General features: G+C 36.1%; 1 pseudogene; it reads right to left on the minus strand.

Annotated features, from left to right (window-relative positions):
• The window catches only part of LOC110258634, a 115,277-nt pseudogene extending 94,787 nt beyond the window's left edge, over positions 1-20,490 (minus strand).
• Positions 20,491-20,781: the final 291 nt, after the last annotated feature.

The raw sequence follows: 20,781 nt of genomic DNA on the forward strand, positions 1-20,781 counted from the left end.
TGTAGATGTGCTTTTTTTGTTGTGTTTGTGGGAGAGGGCGAGCGTGTCCCCCTACTCCTCCGCCATCTTGTCCTCTCGGAGTTTACGTTCTTCTGCTAGCATTTAATTGCTGTTTTGTGTGACTTGTTTAAACTGTAGATGTGTTTTTGTGTGTGTATATGTGTGTGTGGGTGTGTGTGGGAGAGGGCAAGTGTGTTCTCCTACTCTCCCACTATCTTGATTTCCAGCTACTTATTTTAAACCAATTTTTATTGATTATCAGACATAATTACTTAAGTTGATTTATCCATGTGTAACCTGATATTTCCACTACTAGAAATCCACATTCTATAGAAAAGCAACTTGAAGCCAGAAAGATTTTTACTTATTTACTTGCATCACATCACATGCTTCCTCCATAATGTCTTCTAGGACCTATTACACTACAATGCAGCCTCTTTTTAAATGTTTCCGCTAGGGAGTGCCCATCATGGCTCAATGGTTAATGAACCTGACTAGCATCCATGAGGAATTGGCTTCAATCCCTGGCATTGCTAAGTAGGTTAAGGATCCAGAATTGATGTGTGCTGTGATGTAGGTGGCAGATCCATCTCTGATCCTGCATTGCTGTGGCTCTGGCATAGGCCAGTGGCTAGAGCTCAAAATCTACCCCTAGCTTGGGCATTTCCTTATGCTGTGGATGCAGCCCTAAGGAGACAAAAATGTTTCAGCTAAAAACTTCATATCCAAGCCCTTAAAACTCAATCCTTCTTTCCTTCAAATGAACCATAGTTTTCTGTTATATGTATGTCTATAGATAAGAAAATTATCTGCATTCTTAATGGTACACTTTGAAGTAAAGGAGGCATTGTCAATATGTTGTAGCCTTTCCCCCGTCCTTTGCTTATTAAGATCACACAGCTCTGCATGGGGGGGAAATTTCCTGTGTACTTACAGCTCCTATAACACAGTTTTGCCTCTTTTGTGTGTTTGTGTGTGTCCTCTGTATTTCAAAGTATATAGTAGTTATTTTCCCAAGGATAAAGCCATAGCTGTATTCAATACTATTATTACTCCCATGTGAAGCCATGTTCTGTACAAGTAAGGAATACAGAAGTCACAAAATATCACTAGAATGTTATTAAGCAGAAATTCAATTTCAAATAACAAATGACCCAATATGAAAATTTTATTTCTATTATGATCTTAACATTTTCATATTGTATTACTCTGAATTTTTTCGCATACTTCAGACCTGAAACTGACAACACCTCTGCAAGATAGACGTTATGATTATATCTATTCCACAGATGAAGAACAATGAAATTCAAAAATTTAAACCATCCACTCAATATCATAGACTGAGCTATTATTCAGAACTGCATTTTTCTGAAACCAAATTTGATTCTCTTTCTGTCATTTCAGTGATGTCAGAAAAATGGCACCATTATGTCAGAACCTCTCTTCTTTTGCAGTAATTGAAAAAAAATTTTCCTTTCTAATTACATAGTTATATACTGTGCCTGGGTATCCAATCAGAAAGCTATATGGCCCACTGGTATCTAGGATGCTGTGGAACATGAAATAGAAATAATAGAATTGTCAGTAATCTCCTGGCACATAGCTGATACAACTATCCAAATGTTATTGGATTACTTATCTGTTGGGAAGAGATGTCAGTGATTATAAAAATTAACTGTACTGTCTTTAACCTAATGTCAAATTTTTGAAGTGTTCACAAGTTTTCACAACAACACTATAAAATTAAAGTTTAGTGTCTTAATTTTACAGAAAAAAAATGGAGCAATAGTGGGGTAAATAATTAGATCATAGTACCTGTAAGTCATCTTTGAGGCAAATATTCTCCCTCTACATACTGTGATCATTATATTATGTAAAATGTTTTGGTGCTGATATTTGATTATAGATTGATATATAAAATAGTTTTGATTATATACTATAAGAAGTAATCACTTAGGTGAACATTACTAGCACTTAAAGACAGGTTATTTTCAAAAGCACTTAGTAAAATATATCTATAAAACAATTTCAGTAGAAATTTGGCTTTCCACTTAATTCCTTGAATCTGAAATCCTCTTAGAAACCTGCTTTAGGAGATTATTTCTAAACATTGTGTGTATATAAAAAACAGAGTCATTGCTTCACAGGTGTCCAAATAGGATTTCTCAACTAAGGAAATGCCTAACTTATAAGACTTTGTTGTGAATTAATTTTGGCTCTTTTCACAAAAGAAGTCTGCTACTGAAATACTCATGTGTGTGAATGTCATAGATGTTGTTATAGTTTCCTATTTTGACAGAAATATCCAGATCCTACTTCATGGCTATCATATGTTGTATCAAATAAATCAATGGATTTGGTGAGGTAACATGAATAGGAAGCATATTGTCTTCATGAAACATAATGTAGAGTAAGAATTCTAGATTCTGGATGAAGAGACATGAGTATTATTTCACACTCTGCCATCATGTTCCATTTAACCTTAAAATTACCCTATTTCTACAATTAATTTTCTTATGTAGATTTAAAGGCATTTCCACATTCTGCGATTCTGCCCAAAACAAATGTTTATTCCTATAAATATTGTATTATTGTTTATACTTCAATTAGTAGTAAAAGTAGAATGTTTATGAGACCACAGCCCACTTTGCAAAACTTTTCTATTTCTGGTAAACAACTTAGGAGATGTACTTCTGGAAAGAAAGGTATTTGTGATGGAAAAACAGTGTGAGCTCTGCTTTTAAGTGCTCTTTTATTTGAAGGATATGTTTCTATACACATTGAAATGCATGAAACATCTCATAAGAAGGATTTGGCAAGAACAAAATTTTTGTGAGATTAGTCCTGGATATTATCAATGGTCAAACGATAACTCAAGTAGTTTCTGATCAACTATGATAAGATCCATATATAATTTCTCCTTCTGTCATTATGGTTTTCTTTTTCTTTCTTCAAGTTAGAGAATCTGTGTTGGTGTCTCTCCATGGATTAATATTTTGCAAAATGACTTTCATGGTATAACTCCAGAAACTCCTCTTTGAAGAATTACATTCATGAACAACCTTTACATACTTAGAACTAAATTTCCTCTCCTGGAGTTCCCGTCGTGGCGCAGTGGTTAATGAATCCGACTAGGAACCATGAGGTTGCGGGTTCGGTCCCTGCCCTTGCTCAGTGGGTTAACGATCCGGCGTTGCCGTGAGCTGTGGTGTAGGTTGCAGACGCGGCTCGGATCCCGCATTGCTGTGGCTCTGGCATAGGCCGGTGGCTACAGCTCCGATTCGACCCCTAGCCTGGGGGCCTCCATATGCCGCGGGAGTGGCCCAAGAAATAGCAACAACAACAACAACAACAAAACAACAACAAAAAGGACAAAAGACAAAAAAAAAAAAAATTCCTCTCCTTCTATTCCATGCTCTTCTAGGACTCAGGACTGTGTACTAGACAGATCTAAATGTTCTACACTTACTCTTTACCCATCACTGTATTTCTTCAAATTTAAGCTGGATGACAACTTAATGAACAATTGTGAATGGACTTCAATCATTCAAGAGGATGGGAATCATGACTTTGTCAGTACATGCTAATCCTCTGATCTGATTCTGCCTATCAGAGTTGAAAGAAGAGTGTAAGATATTTTCAATATGACACTTCAGCAAAATCAAAATTCCTCATAGTTCTTTAGATAGTTTTAAATGTTCATTCACACTCTCTTTAGAATCTGCCATCACAGATATTTCATCAGTATTATGTTGGAATGTCTGGTCAAATTAGGTTTAGTCATAGAGTTTCAGTTTTCCAAAACTCTTTTCCTATTTGACATATGTTGTTCACAGTAACCATATTTTCGGGACATCATCCAGAAGTACATACAATTGCTTTTCCTTCTTGTTAAGGCAAGAATATTTGAACATTTTGACATATTGTGATTCTACATTACAATATCCCTGAGTTAAAATGATTTAAATTTATTTTTAAAAATAATTTCAAATATTGGTGTTTATTCCTTTTAGCAGATAATTTTAATACAATTTATGGTTGGTGAACCATAAGAGTATCTGGCACTTGAGTTATAAAACAATAATATAAAGATCAGAGTCCTGGAAAAACAACAAAATTTCAGAAAAATAAATTAAGGGAACCATCCAATTTACCATTTCCTAAAAAAGAATAAAGCACTTAGGAATAAACCAACCTAAAATAACAAAAGACCAATACTTTGAAAAGTACAAAACACTGACAAATACCTTTACTACTCAAGGCAATGTAATGATTCACCACAATCCCTTACAAACTTCCAATGGCATTTTTCACAGAATTAGAACAAAATATTTTAAAATTTATATGGAAACACAAACCTGGAAGAGCATTCTTCCAATTTTAAGAAGGAAAAATGGGACTGAAGGAATCAGGCTCCCTGATTTCAGATTTACAACAAAGCTAAAATAATCAAAATGATATGGTACTTCAAAAAAAAAAAAGAGAAATATAGATCAGTGTAATGGCAGATAAATCCTAGAAATAAACCCACACATCTATCTTAACCTATGGCAAAGGAAGCAAGAATGAATGGAGAAAGGAGAGTCTCTTCAAAAAGTGGCGCTGGTAAAACTGGGCAGATACAAGCAAAAGAATAAAATTAGAATATTCTCTGACACCATGCACAGAAATAAACTCAAAATGGATTTAAGACCCAAATATAAAGCTGACTACTATGAAAATCTTAACAGAAAATTATTGGCAGAACACTCGTTGACATAAGTTACAGCATAACATTTGGATCCACCTCTCAGAGCAATGAAAATAAAACCAAAAATGAACTAGTGGGACCTAATTAAACTTAAAAGTATTTGCGCAGTGAAGGAAACCATAAAGAAAATGAGAAAACAATCTACAGAATGGGAGAAAATTTTGTAAACAAAGTGACTGGCAAGAAATTTATCTTCAAAATATACAAATATCTCATAGACCTTGATATAAAACAAAACAAAAAAAAAACCATTGAAAATGAACAAAAGATGTAAGTAGACATTTCTCCAAAGAAGAAAGATAGGTGGTCAAAAAACAAATGAAAACATGCTCAACATCACAAAATATTAGAAAAATGCAAATCATAGCTACAATGAGGTTCCACCTCACACCAGTCAGAAAAGACATTATCAAAAATCTACAAACAATAAATACTGGAGAGGCTGGGGATGAAAGAGAACCCTCCTACACTGCTGGTGGGAGTGTATTTTGGTGCAATTACTATGGAGAGAAAAGTGGAAACTTAAGAAACTATTGATCTATAATATGATTCAGCAATCCCACAATTGGGCATATACCCAGAGAAAACCACAATGACAGAGAATATATGTACGACAATGTTCATTATAGTACTGTTTACAACACTGAAAATATGGAAACAACATAAATGCCCATCAGCAGAGGATTGAATAAAGATGTACTACATATATACAGTGGAATATTACTTGGCCATAAAAACAAAATAATACAGTTTGCTAAAATGTGGATGGGCCTAGAGATTATCTACTAAGTGAAGTATGTTAGACAGATCAAGATAAATTTAATATGAAATTACACATATGTAGTACCTAGTAAAATTATGCAAAAGAACATATTCAAAAATCAGAAACAGATTCAAAGACTTGGAAACCAAAATTATTGTTACTAAAGGAGAAACATTGGGTTAGGGGTGAACCCAGTGGTTGGGTTTGTCATGTACACACTACTATATAGAGAATTATTTCATGACAAAGACCTACTATATAGCTTGGAGAAATCTATTCAATACTCTGTGATGGCCTATATGAAAAAAGAATCTGAAAAATAATGAATATACATGTATATGTATTGCTGATTCATTTTGCTGTACACCTGAAACTAACACAACATTGTAAAGCACCTATCATCCAATAAAATTATTAAAAAAGAGGATGGGTGAGCAACATATATGACAGAGGAGTAAGAGGTCGTGCTCACCTTCTCCCACAAACACATTAAAAAACACATCTACATGTAAAACAACTCACATAGAACATCAACTGAATGCTGGAAGAAGAACTTAAACCTTCAAAAAGGGCAAGAAATCTTGAAATAACTGGGTAGAACAAAAGAAAAAAAGAGGGAGAGAGAAGGAATCAGGACAGAATTAGCATTCCTGAGAGGGAGCTGTAAAGGAGAAAAGGAACTCACATCCTGGGAAGCCACCTAACAGACAGAAATATTAGCCAAATTGGAAGGGTCTCAAAGTCACCAAGAAAAGCATAGATAGCAGCTGAACTGAGAACAGCAAAGCAGAGTGAGAGCCACACAGATCATCTGAGCCAAAAGCCAGGACACCACAGCCTGAGATGCTCAGGTGGGGCCTGGGCACTGATACATAGGCTTTGGAGGTCAGTCCCAGGGAAAGGACTGGTTTTGGTAGTGTGTAGAAAATCTAAAGGGCTAAGGTACAGTGCATCATGGGCTGGGGAGCAGTATGCCACAGGCTGGGGAGGGGAACACCAGAGCATAGGGAACCCAGAAGAAGGTCTGGACTTGCAGGAGAGGCAAGGTGACATTGTTGGGGACAGCAAGAGGAGGAGGGCAGACCACCATAGGAAACTCCCTGTGTCCTAGTGTGCCCATGTGTCCGAAAGTTCCCAGTGGGCAGGGCAGCTCTGGAACAGGTTGAACAGCGTGAGAAGCTGTGCACTAATATACAAGGGACCCAGTCGCTCTGGCACAGGCTACATGGGGTGAGAAGCTGCATGCCAGTCTACAAGGGAAACAGAGGCTCTGGTGAAGTCTGCACAGGGAGAGAAGCCACACACCAATATATGGGGTACCAAGTCGCTCTGGCACAGGCTGCAGACAGTGAGAAGCCTGCTCATTTACAGCAGATTGGGCACTTCTTGAGCAGGTTACCAGTGGCCAGGCACATCTTGTGTGGGCTAAGGACATCAGGGGGCTAAGTGTGACACAATGACTACCAAGCACCATAAGCTTTTGCTCTCAATTCCAAGGGAACACACCCTCCTTGCAATTGCCACTGCAAAAAATACCCTGGGTGACACCCAGATACTTGGTCACTGTCCCTTCCCAAGACCCTACTAAGAGCAGCTCCTTCATGGGCTAAGAGAGAAAGGTTCTTCTTGTGTGGTCTGCAGGTGGTAGTGGCAAACCACCACAGTTATCCCTGACTCCAGAGGTGGGTGTGGCCCACGGCCCCTGGGCATATCAGGACAAAAATCACTTGCATCCCCAACTGCCTCATAATGTACCACAGAGAAGAACATTGTGATGGAACACCACCTGTTATAGCTCTCGCTCCAATGGGTGAATACCTGCCCTGCTTCTGCCACAGCCAAATGCTGTGACCATTGCCCAGACCCTGACCACAGTCCCTTTCCAGGAACCTGCAAATAGGAGCACCTGTACAGCATATCCTGAGGGGGCTAAGAAGGATGAGGTTTTTCTTGTATGCTCTACAGGAGGCGGTTCAAGCCACTGCAGTTCTCTCTGACTCCAGACATGGAAGTGGACTGACACCATCCTTGAAAAGGCACCATTTGCAGCCCCAATCACCTCAAGGGCACCACAGAGAAGGGCACTGTGACTGAACACCATCTGATGGTTCTCTTGCACCCCTCAGAACACAGTGGCCCTGCTGCTGCCACTGCACTCTGCGCAGTACCCCCACACTTGATATCTGCCACTTCCCAGAATCCTGCAACTAGGAGCAGCCTGTGCATCACCTCCTATGTAGGCTAAGTGAGACAGGTTGCTTCATGCATGCTCTATAGGGGGTGGGAACAACTGATAACAGATATCACTGACTCCAGGGAGAGGCAGGGCCTGTTCCAATTGGGGTGCCTGAACAAGCACCACCTGTGGTTCCAATCACCTCAGGGGAGGGCACTGCAATTGAACACTGGAAGTTTTTGCTCTCATTCCACTGGGAACTCACACACCCTGCTGCTGCTATTGTGCAATTCTCTGGACACCTGGTAGATCAGCCTAGAACAAATTACCACTTCCCAGGGCCCTGCAACTAGAAGTAGCCTGTACCGCCTTCCTGCAGGTGCTTTCTTCTGTTGAGAGCCCAGCAACCAGGCACTGTCTGCTGGCCCTAACCATTGTCTCCTTCTTCCTGAAAACACACTGAGCAGCCTGGGGATAAGAGCCTGCTCACACTTAAGAAAGAGACAGCTAATATTCAAAATCCAAAACCAAAAATAAACATTAACCACTTCAAAAAAATACAAAGCATTGCTCTGGCATAGATATAGCCTTACAAGAATACAGTTTGGCTTACCCAAACTCACAGAAAAAGAAAAACATAAGGGAGATGAAGTTCAGAAACCATTCCCAGGTAAGGAACAGGAGAAATCACCCAAAACAGTCAAAAATGAAACAGATTTCTGCAGTCTGACAAGACTATGACTTCAAAAGGGAGATAGTGAAAATACTGAAGGACTTAAGGCTGAATATCAAGGAAATAAGACAAGATACAAACTGTAATGCATATTCCCTTAGAAAGGAAATAGAAAACATAAGGAGACAAGAAAAACTAGAAAGTTCATTTGCAGAGATGTAAACTGACCTAAAGGCAATAAAGAGCAGAGTGAATAATGCATAGGAATGAATTAGTGATGTGGAAGGTAGAATAATGGAAACCATCCAATCAGGACACCAGACAGAAAAGCAAATGATAAAATATGAAAGAAATATGAGATCTATGGGATAATATAAAATGAGGCAATCTTCACAGAATAGGAATTCCAGGAGAAGAAAAAGAAAAGTGGATTGAAAATATATTTGAAAAAATTATGGCTGTAAACTTTACAGAGCTAAAAGGGAACTGATACCAAATTAAAGGAAACATTGAGGACCCCAAACAAGTTGAATCCAAACAGGCCCACACAAAGACATATTATAACAAAAAGGCAAATGTTAAAGATAAAGAGAGGCTTATAGAGGCAGCAAAAGAAAAGCAAAGTGTTAATTATAAAGTAGCCACCATAAGGCTGTCAGCTGATTGCTCTATAGAAACACCACATGCCTGAAGGGAGTAGCACAATATATTTCAAGTGCTGAAAGAAAAAAAAAATTCAACCTAGAATACTCTAACTCAGCAAGAATAATATCTAAAATAGAAGAGCAAACAAAGAATTTTTCTAACAAACAAAGGGTAAAAGAGTAGAGCAATACTAAATGCATAGTAGAAGAAATACTGAAAGGGCTACTCTAAATAAAAAAAATAGAAATAAGAAGAAATAGGATGGAGGAAACCCAACTGGAAAGTAATCACTTAAATAAGCCAGCATACTAATCTAAACATGAAGATGTTTTTAAAAAATTAAATAAAATAATGCACTCAAAATCATACAATTTGGGAAAGGAATGTATGAAAATATAGATTCTTTTCTAAATTTTAATGATGTATTTGAGCCTATATAACCATTAGGATAAAACAAGAAGATATAGGGTTAACATACTTTAAAAAAGGGCAACCACAAAATTGAACATTACATTCAAAATATGGAAGAGTACTCAAGCATGAAATGAATGGAAACCTTGAATCAAAAAAAGAAAGGAAGAAAAGAGAAACATAGAATCAACTAGAAAACAAGGATAAAAATGGCAATAAGTAAACATCTATCAATAATCCCCTTAAATTTCAATGGACTGAAAGATCCAATCAAAAGACACAGAGTGGCATATTGGATAAAAAAGCAAAAGTATTCAATCTGCTGTCTACAAGAGACTCACTTTAGGGCAAAGGACAGCTAAAGATTGAAAGTGAGGGGATGGGATAAGATATTTCATGCCAATTGACAAGACAGGAAAGCAGAAATTGCAATACTCATACCATAATAAATAGACTTTAAAATGAAGTCTATAAAGAAAGACAAATAAGGACACTATTTAATGATTAAAGGATCCATTCAAAAAGAGGATATTAAAATCATCAATATATATGCTCCTTATATAGGAGAACCCAGATACCTACAACAAATACTAACAGACATAAAAGGAGAAATTGATGGGAGTACAATCATAGTAGGAGACATTAACACCCCAGTCACATCAATTGACAGACCCTATAGACAGAAGATAAATAAGGCAACAGAGATCCTAAAGGCCAAATAGAGAAGTTAGACTTAGTCAACATTTTCAGAACATTACATCCAAAAAATCAGAATACACATTCGTCTCAAGTGCACATGGAACATTCTCAAGAATTGATCACATCCTGGGGCAGAAAGCTAACCTTAACAAATATAAGAGTATAGAAAATATTTCTAGTATCTTCTCTGACCACAATGGCATGCAACTAGAAATCAACAACAGGAAAAGAAAAGATAAAAAGCTAACTATAGGAGACTAAACAACATGCTACTCAAAAACCAATGGGTCAATGAGGAAACCAAAAAGGAAATTAAAATATACCTCGAGAAAAATGATAATGAAGACACAACCACTCCAAGACTATGGGATGTTACAAAAGCAGAACTCAGAGGGAAATTCAAAGCAGTAAAGGCTTTCCTAAAAAAGAAGACAAATCTCAAATTGATGACATGATCCACCACTTAAATCAATTAGAAAAAGTATGACACACAAAACTTAAAGTCAGCAGAAGGAAGGAAATCATAAAGACCAGAAATGAAGTCAATAAATAGATATATAGGAATAGAAGGACTGGAGCTCAACTTCTCTCCTAAAACAACAAAATTCACAACTAAAAGCTGAGCAATCTCCACCTGAATGGACCAGAAACCTTATAAAAGATACCCTACTCCAGAAGAAAAAGAGGACACATTAAGAGGTAGGGGGGGTGATTTTGTGATATAAACAACCCCATACCTCCTGGGTGGGAAGCTCCACAGACTGAAAACTAACTGGTTCACAAAGACTCACCTACAGGAGTGAGAGTTCTGAGCCACACATCAAACCCTCACATGCTGGGATCTGTCACTGGGAGAAAGAACCCCTGGAGCATCTGGCATTGAAGGCCAGTGGGGCTTGTGCACAGGAGCTCCACAGGACTCGGGGAAATGGAGACCCCATTCTTAAAAGGCACACACGGAATTTCATATGCACTGGGTCCCAGGGCAAAGCAAAGTATCCATAGGAATCTGGGTCAAACCTGACTGCAGTTTGGGGAGGGCATCCTGGGGACACAGGGGTGAATGTGGCTTGTTGTGAAGGAGGGACATTGAAGGCAAAGCTCTTCGGAATATTCAGCAGTTGCCTTTCTCTGGAGGTGGCCATTTTGGGAAAATCTGGCCCCACCATCAGTCAGTGCTGAGAATCCCCAGGGCAAACAACAATCCAGGTGGGATCACAGCACTGCCCCTCAGTAAACAGGCTGCATAAAGACCCCTCAGGCACACAGCCACCTCTAATCCCATCCAGAGACTAAGCCCCACCCACAAGAGGGATTAGAATAAGCTCCAACTATCAGGGGGCAGGCATCAGCCTCTCCCATCAGAGCCTACAGAAAGCTCCCATACAGACTTCAGCCACAAGGGGGGTAGACATAAGAAGTAAGAGAGGCTATAACTCTATTATCTATAAAAAGGTAACCACACCCAAAACCTATAAAAGTTAAAGCACAGAGAACTATAACTCAGATGAGGGAGAAAGGAAAAACCCCAGAAAATCAGCTAAGTGATGAGGAGACACTCAGCCTCCAGGAAAAAGATTTTAGGCTGTTGATGCTGAAGATGATACAAGACATTGGAAAGAAACTGGAGGCAGAGATGGATAACTTACAGGAAACACTGAGCAAAGAGATACAAGATATAAAACAAACAAGAAAAGATGCAAAATACAATAAGTGAAATAAAAAATTCACTAGAAACAGCTAACAGCAGAATACAGGAGGCAGAAAAATGAATAAGTGAGGTGGAGGACAGATTAGTGGAAATTACAAATGCAGAACAGAAAAGAGAAAAATGATTGAAAACAAATTAAGAGAGTCTCGGAGAAATCTGGGACCATGTTAAATGCACCAACATCCATATTATAGGGGTGCCAGAAGGAGAAGAGAGAGAGAAGGAGACAGAAAAATATTCCAAGAGATAATAGCCAAAAAATTCCTTAACATGGGAAAGGAACCACTCACTTAAATCCAGGAAGCACAATGAGTACCATATAAAATAAACCCAAGGAGGAATACACCGAGACACATATTAATCAAACTAACCAAAATTAATGACAAAGAGAAAATCTTGAAAGCAGCAAGGGAAAAGAAACAAATAACATATATGGGAACCCAGACAAGGTTATTGGCAGATTTTTGAAGAGAAACTCTGCAGGCCGGAAGGGAGTGGCATGATATACTTAATGTGATGAAAGGAAAAAATAAACTCCAACCAAGATTACTCTACCCAGCAAGGCTATCATTCAGATTTGAAGGAGAAATCAACACCTTCACAGATAAGAAAATCTGAGAGAATTCAGCAACACTAAACCAGCCTTACAACAAACACTAAAGGAACTTCTCTATGCAGAAAAGAAAAGACAGCAACAGGAAACAAAAATACCACAAATGACAAGGCTCACCAGGAAAGGTATATATACAGTAAAAATGCACATTCATCCATGCACAATTATGCTAGAAAAATCAGAAATCATGAGAAGAGGTGGGTACAAATTCAGGATACTGGAGATGAACTTTCAATTAAGAGAACAACTTAAAACAATCTCATATACGTATAGACTCTTATATCAAACCAAAAATCTACAATTGATACACAAACAGGGAAACTCTGGAGAAAAAATATATATCATAGTAAATAAGTGCATAATCCACCATGAAGGGGGTCATTTGACATCATTCTTGAAATGCTGAAGTCTTCTTAGGTCTGATTCTGACTTCCTCTCTATCAAAGAATTTATGATAATTATAATTAAATAATGCAAATGTACAATTAAATAATATAATTCTACAATTGCATTATTAATAACCATTTCTCTCCATGGTACAATGTAAGGTCTATAATGTCTTGTTTATCACATCACCTAGAATGGTGTAATGCCTTTATTGAAGAATCAATAAGATGTAACAAATTATGAGGACATATTTATATAGTTACATTGTTTTTTTAACCAATTTATGCATTTTATATTTTACTTATTTTCAGAGGGTGTATTATTTTTGTTATTCTTACCAGTTAAGTTATTCTTTTTATTATGCTATATAAAATATTTAATGGTATATAAGGCTTTCTTCTTTATAAATTTTAGTTGCATAATATACATGATTTTAATATAGTGCTAATTTTTAAAGAAAAACGAAATGTAATAGATAATACTAAATAGTAAAGATGAAAGCCATACAAAATGGGATAAAGCATAGAATACATTTCCTATTTGTCTCAGCATATTTTCCATTCCAATTCTCCAGAGGGTGACACTTTATCTTTTTCTTAAGATCCATGATATAATAATCTGTCTGAATGTAATTGTGTTTAAATGTATGTATTTTATTCTGTAAATAAAATATTCTGTGATAATCTGTGGGGAAAAGAATGTGAAAGGGAATGGATGCATGTACATATATAACTGAATCTCTTTGTTGTACAGCAGAAATTATCACAACTTTGTAAATCAACTATACTTCAATAATTTTTTTAAAATGAAAAAAATAAAAATAAATAAATTGACATATAAAAATAGAAAAAATCAATAAAACCATGAGATGGTTCTTTGAAAAGGTAAATAAAATTGAGGAACCTCTGGCCAGACTCCTTAATTATAGGGAGAGAAATAAAACCAAATAAACAAAAATAAGAAATGAAAAAAGACAGGTCACAACTGGTACTACAGAAATACAAAAAGCCATGACAGAATACTATGAACAATTGTATGCTAACAAATTTGACAACCTAGAAAAATTGGACAACTTTCTAGATACTTGCAGGCTGCCAAAACTGAATCAAGATGAAATAGATGAACTGAATAGTCTGATCACTAGAAATGAAATTTAATATGTCATAAAAAACGCTCCTTACAAATAAATGTCCAGTACCAGAGGCTTCACAGATGAATTCTACCAAGCATAAAAAGATGAACTTATACCCATCCTCCATAAACTTTTCCAAAAGTTTGAAGATGAAGAAACACTCCCAAATACATTCTATGACACCAACACCACCCTAATTCCAAAACCAGAAAAAGATACCACCAAAAAGAAAACTACAGGCTGATACCTCTGATGAACATAGACACAAAAATTCTTAATCAAATATTAGCCAACTGAATCCAACAACAAATAAAAAAGATCATACACCACGACGAGTTGGGATTAATCCCAGGTGCACAAGAATCTTTTTAACATAAGCAATTCAGTCAACGTCATACACCACAATATAAAATGAAAGTTAAAAACCACATGATCATCAAAATAGACGCAGAAAAAGCATTTGACAAAGTCCAAAATCATTTCATCATAAAAACAATTACCAAAGTGGGTATAGAGGGAACTTTCCTTAACATAATCAAAGCCATTTATGACAAACCTACAGCAAATATAATGCTTAGTGGAGGAAAGCTGAAAGCCTTTCCAATAAACCCAGAACAAGACAAGGATGCACATTCTCACCACAGTTATTCAACATAGTCCTGGAAGTCCTAGCCACACAATCAGAAAAATGAAAGAAATAAAACGCATCCAAATAGGAAGAGAAGGGGTAAATCTGTCACTGCATGCAGATATAATGATTCTATACATAGAAAACCCTAAGGACTCAACCCCAAAAAGACCTGAACTTATCAACAAATTCAGCAAAATAGCAGGATGTAAGACTAACATTCAGAAATCAGTCACATTTCTGCATACAAATAATGAAATATTGGAAAAGGAATGCTAAATAAAGTACATTTTAAAATTGCACCCCAAAAAATCAAACACCTGGGAATAAATGTGACCAAGGGGATGAAAGACATACATGCTGAGAACTATAAAACATTAATCAAGGAAATTAAAGTAGATACAAAGAAATTTAACGATATTCCATGGCAATGTGTCTGAAAAATTAATATTGTTAAAATGACCATACTACCCAAAGCAAGCTACAGCTTCCATGCAATTCCTATTAAATTTCCCAATATCTTTGTCAAAGAACTAGAAAAGACAATCCAAAAATTTATATGGAACAACAAAAAAAACAGAATTCCGAAAGCAGTTCTGAGGAACAAAAACCAAGCAGGAGACATAACTCTCCTAGACTTCAGGCAATATCACAAAGCCACAGGAATCAAGATAGTGTGGTACTGGTTCCAAAACAAACATACAGACCAATGGAACATAATGGAGAACCCAGAAATAAACCCAGACACCTATTGAAATTTAATCTTTCACAAAGAAGGCAAGAACATAAAATAGGAAAAAGACAGTCTTTTCAGCAAGTCTTGCTGAGAAACCTGGACAATGGCATACAAATCAATGAGGCTAGAACACACCCTCACACTATGAACAAAAAGAAACTCAAACGGGCTGAAAGACCAAAATATAAGACAAGACACCATCAAACTCCTGGAAGAGAGCATAGGCAAAACATTCTCTGACATCAACCTTACAAATGTGTTCTCAGGTCAGTCTCCCAAAACAACAGAAATAAAAGCAGAAATAGGCAAATATGACCTCATCAAACTGGCATGCTTTTGTGCAGCAAAGGAAACCACAAAGAAAAAGCAAAGACAACTTACAGAATGGGAGAAAATGGTTTCAAATGATGCCACTGACAATGGCTTAATCTGTAAAATATACAAACCTCTCATACAACTCAACAGCAAAAAAGCCAACAATCCAATGGAAAAATGGGCAAAATATCTGAATATTCATTTCTACAAAGAAGATATACCAATGGCCAACAAGCACATGAAAAAATGCTCAACATCCTTGATTATTAGAGAAATGAAAATCAAAACTACCACAAGATAACCACCTCACACCAGTCAGAATGGCCACCATTAATAAGTCCACAAATAACAAATGCTGGAGGGTGTGTGGAGGAAAGGAGACCCTCCTGCACTGTTGTTGGGAATGTAATTTGGTACAACCACTATGGAATACAGTATGAATTTTCCTTAGAAAATTATAGATAGAACTACCATATGACCCATAAATCCCACACTTGGGCATAGATCTGGACAAACTTTCCTTGAAAAAGACAACTGCACCCACATGTTCATTGCAGCGCTATTCACAATAGCCAAGACATGGTAACAACCTAAATGTCCATCAACAAATGATTGGATTAGGTAGATATGTTATATTTACACAGTGGAATACTTCCCAGCTATAAAAAAAGAACATAATAATGTCATTTGCAGCAACATGTATGGAACTAGAGTCTACTCTTGGAGAATAAAATTTTGGTTGCCAAGAGGGGGATGGTGGGAGTGGTATGGATTGGGAACTTGGCATCAATAGATGAAGATTATTGCCTTTGGAATGGGTAAGCAATGAGATCCTGCTGTGTAGCACTGGGAACTATGTCTAGTCAATTATGATAGTGTAATAATGTGAGAAAAAACAATATATAGTTGTATATGTAACTGTGTCACCATGATGTGCAGTATAAAATTGTCAGAAAACTGTAAACCAGTGTTTATAATGAATAAAAAATAAAAATAAAATATTTTTTTAATTATAAAAAAAATACGAGACTAGGCCCAGGATTTATTGCCCTAGCTGCTTATTTCCTCCTGGTATATGGCATTCTTATTTCACATCTAATATTTATTTGCTCTAAATTGTGAATATGATTGCCTGTTTTTTCTCCCATTTGGATTTTATACAATTCATATTAAGTGACTGAAAAAAATGAAACTCACCATCTCTAATTATAATTGGAGAATAAAATCATGTTCCTCATTATCATGTTAATCTTATCCCACTATTGGCACAAAAAAGAACTCTTTTGAAAAGGTAGCCTGGGAGTTTCCAACATGGTGCAATGGTTAAAGAGCCCAACTAGAATCCATGAGGACATGAGTTTGAATGTGGCATATCTCAGTGGGTTAAAATCTGGCAGTGCCATGAACTGTGATTTAGGCTACAGACATGGCTCAGATGTGGTGTTGATGTGACTGTGGCATAGGCCAACAGCTATAGCTCTGATTCAACCTCTAGCCTGGGAACTTTCATATGCCATGGTGTGGACCTAAATATACCAAAAATAAAAAAAAAACCAGAAGAAAAAAGTCTAAATTTTATCTGGTGCTAAGTGCCCATTTTACAATAGGATTCAAAATTTTACTTGATGTGTGTCTGAAAATAGTATTTTAAAAATATGATTTACATAAATGGAAGAGAAATTTAAATTAATAAATTTAAAAATCATATTTTTACTTTCCTAAATGTTTAATTTGTGAAATACTAAATATTGAAACTCCATTATGAGCCCATTTGTTAACAAACACCTTAAGTCATTAGTGGTTTTTTTGTCTTGTCATAGTGCTTTGTCTTCATGTAGACTCAAAGAGAAGTTTAGATTTAAAGATGAATGCTAGAAAAGTTCACCTCTGCTCTTCAGTTAATTTACATGACACAATTTGATATAATTGGGTTGTGGGAAAAGTCTGATAGTCAAAATACCCCTGAGGTCCAATTAGCCACAGTTGAAAATCTATGGAATTTGCCTACAAACAGATAATGTTGTAGTACTTTTAAGTGTTATACATAGTTAATATTTATAAATCAACTAAGATATTTATAGCTTAGCTAGTTGGCACTGTAACATCTTACAACTCTAATTCATTCCTGCTGAAATAAGACATGCTTGGGGCCCTGGGCATGGAGGTATGTCAGATAAGTTCCTAGGTAAGCTTTTTTTTTTCCAGTAAATCATACGATCACAGACTTTCAGGTTAAAATGGACCTTATGAATCATAATAACTACTCATCTATGCCTATCTGAAATTGTAATCCCTTCTTCAGCATACAAAACATCACAAAATATAGACTCAAGTATAATAACACCAATTTGGTAGGAAAAATATTTGGGACTCTTTTTTCTTATTGATATATATTTAAATTAATAAATAATGATGTTTAGTTAGAGTTATATTAGAATAATTAAACATTTCAAATTTGCTTTGAAAATTTTCTCCACTTTATATAAGTTAAGAATATTCCTGTTGCTGCATAATTTTTAAAACAACTGTAGAAACTTAGACATTAATCAAAGAGACACACTATGTTTTAGTTATACATTTCTCCAATGTTAAACATTCAAAGTCATTTCTAAATATGCCATAGCTCTTAATAATTGTGTTGACAATATAAGTAAAAAAAGATTTTTCTCCTTTAAATATATTTTCCTTTAGTGTTTATTCCTAGAGAGAGTACTGTGGAGCCAAAGAAAAATAAAAATGTAATTACTATTTTTCATAGTTATATCCAAAACACTGTTCTTAATTTTATTAACACTTAATTTAGGTACACACTTTGTTTTTTCTGATCTGTTCAGAGAGGCCATCTCAGAATAAGGAAATTCAAGGGAGCTGCTTCATTTTGTTTCCACATATGTATAGAATTTTCAATTTGGGCAATAAAAAGTTAAGTTCATCAATTTATCTTTGAATGTAAAGGCTTAGTTTTGTACAATATGTTTTGCTATATGTATGTCTTATTTTCTCTTTCCTTAGGAAATTTATGTTCCTAAATTTATCATTCTGATAGTAATGCAGTAGCCTCTAAAGAAATGATGGAAGGTGGTCAGTATGGGAAGATGGGAAAAGAAGGCACTAGAATGCATGTCCTAAAACTATGAAGGAGTGAGAAGGAAAATCATATCATGGTTGGTTCCCTTGCTGCTGTTTGTTAATGATAAGAAATTTCAGATATTAAGGGCATTTAAAAGGCATGCTCAAGTATTTTGTGTGAAAAAAACACATTAATATATGTAGTAAGTCTCCAATAAATATTTGTTGAATGAGTGAAATTTAGTAGGTATTTATAGTAAGTAATAAATGTTTTATGTGTTTGTGTTTGTCTGTATATATATGTATACTAGAATATCTAACTCTGTTTTACCTAGCAGACTGTTTCTTTCTCTTCTCCAAATTTAATTTTGACTTTTAAAACTTTGAAAAATGGATTTCTTTTGCTTGATAGAACCTTCTGTAAAAATCACCTTTTCAAACATTTTTATCACATATACAGAAGCGCTACTGAATACAGAAGTCTTTACTGAATATGACTTTTAAATTGTACAGGAACCATAATTTTGAACAATAAAAATGTCAATTAACAAACATTAATTACCCAGAGTAAAATGAGCCAGTACCATAGTTTTTTCCAGTGGCAATGAAATATTTTCATATTTACACCATAAGTGTTTCAGAAACTGTGAACTGGAAAGAAACTTTATTTCAGTATCCATTTATATTTCTCATAATGTAGATAGTAATGATAAACAGAGCAGGAGAACTAGAACACTTGAATTCCCCAAAGATTTATGGTCTGGGTATGTAGTCTTATTCTTAACCATGGAGGATGGTAATCCACTAAGCTTTTACTCATCATCTAATAAGTTCAGACACTGAAGACATCATGCTAGGCACTACAGTAAGTAAGGAAACAAACTTGAATAGTTTATGTGTTCTGGTGGGTACCAGGGAGAATGTGTCTACCAATGACTTATATACATTTCTTGAAACACTCTGCTTGGGATAGATATTTATTAATGGTGACTTTCCACAGTTAGGGCTGAGGGTTCAAATGTGAATTCTCATGGAAGAGGGAAAAATTCTTAAGTCTTTGGGGCAATTCTCAGTTTATAAGATACATTTGAGGATTACAATGTGTAAGCTCACACACATGGGGAAGTTCAGAAGCATTGGACACTGATACTACTTAGCATAGTCATTGTACTTGGATGCAGGGGGAGAAACCTGATCTCCTGTAGTTAGCATACTGTGTTATCATTAAATTTCACATTAATATTACCCTATAGTAATTTCTCTGGTGACAGATACTAGGTGTCTGAATAAATAGAAAACATCATAGAGGAAGTAAGAAAGAATCAGAACAAGTACTGGAGCAAGACTGCCAAGGACATGCTCCTTACTTACAGTGAAAATTCTATTTTTTTTCTAAGAAATTGACATTACAATCCTTTCCTAATGAATAGGTGTAATTCTTTATTTCTTTCTAGATAATTCAGGCCCCAGGAAATTATTATTTCCTAAATGGATCTCAACATGCCTCCCAACAATGTGACTGAATTTGTTCTCTTAGGACTCACCCAGAATCCACACTTGCAAAAAATATACTTTGTGGTCTTTTTTTCATTTTCCTGTTTACCTTGCTGTCCAATCCACTCATTGATATACCATCTCTCTCAGCCCCACACTTTTGGTTTCCATGAACTTCTTCCTCACTCACTTGTCCTTCATAGATGCCTCCTTCACCTCTGTCACTACCCCCCAAATTACCATTGACCTCCTGTACCAGAGGAGAACCATCTCCTTGGGTGGATGCATGATTCAGCTCTTTTTGGAACACTTTCTGTGAGGATCAGAGGGTATTTTTCTCATTGCCATGGCTTATGACCACTATGGGGCAATCTGCAAGCCTTTGCACTGCTTGACCATCATGCAACACATGATCTGCCAGGTACTTGTGGTGGTGACCTGGATTGGGGGGATACTACATGCCACTGTGTAGATTCTCCTCATGGCCTTCTGAGGTCTCAATGTCATTGAGAACTTCATTTGTGATTTATTCTCACTTTTGTAACTTGCCTGCATGGACACCAACTGGAATGGCAGTAT

The sequence above is a fragment of the Sus scrofa genome, unplaced genomic scaffold, assembly GCF_000003025.6.
Source record: "Sus scrofa isolate TJ Tabasco breed Duroc unplaced genomic scaffold, Sscrofa11.1 Contig26, whole genome shotgun sequence".
Taxonomy (NCBI): domain Eukaryota; kingdom Metazoa; phylum Chordata; class Mammalia; order Artiodactyla; family Suidae; genus Sus; species Sus scrofa.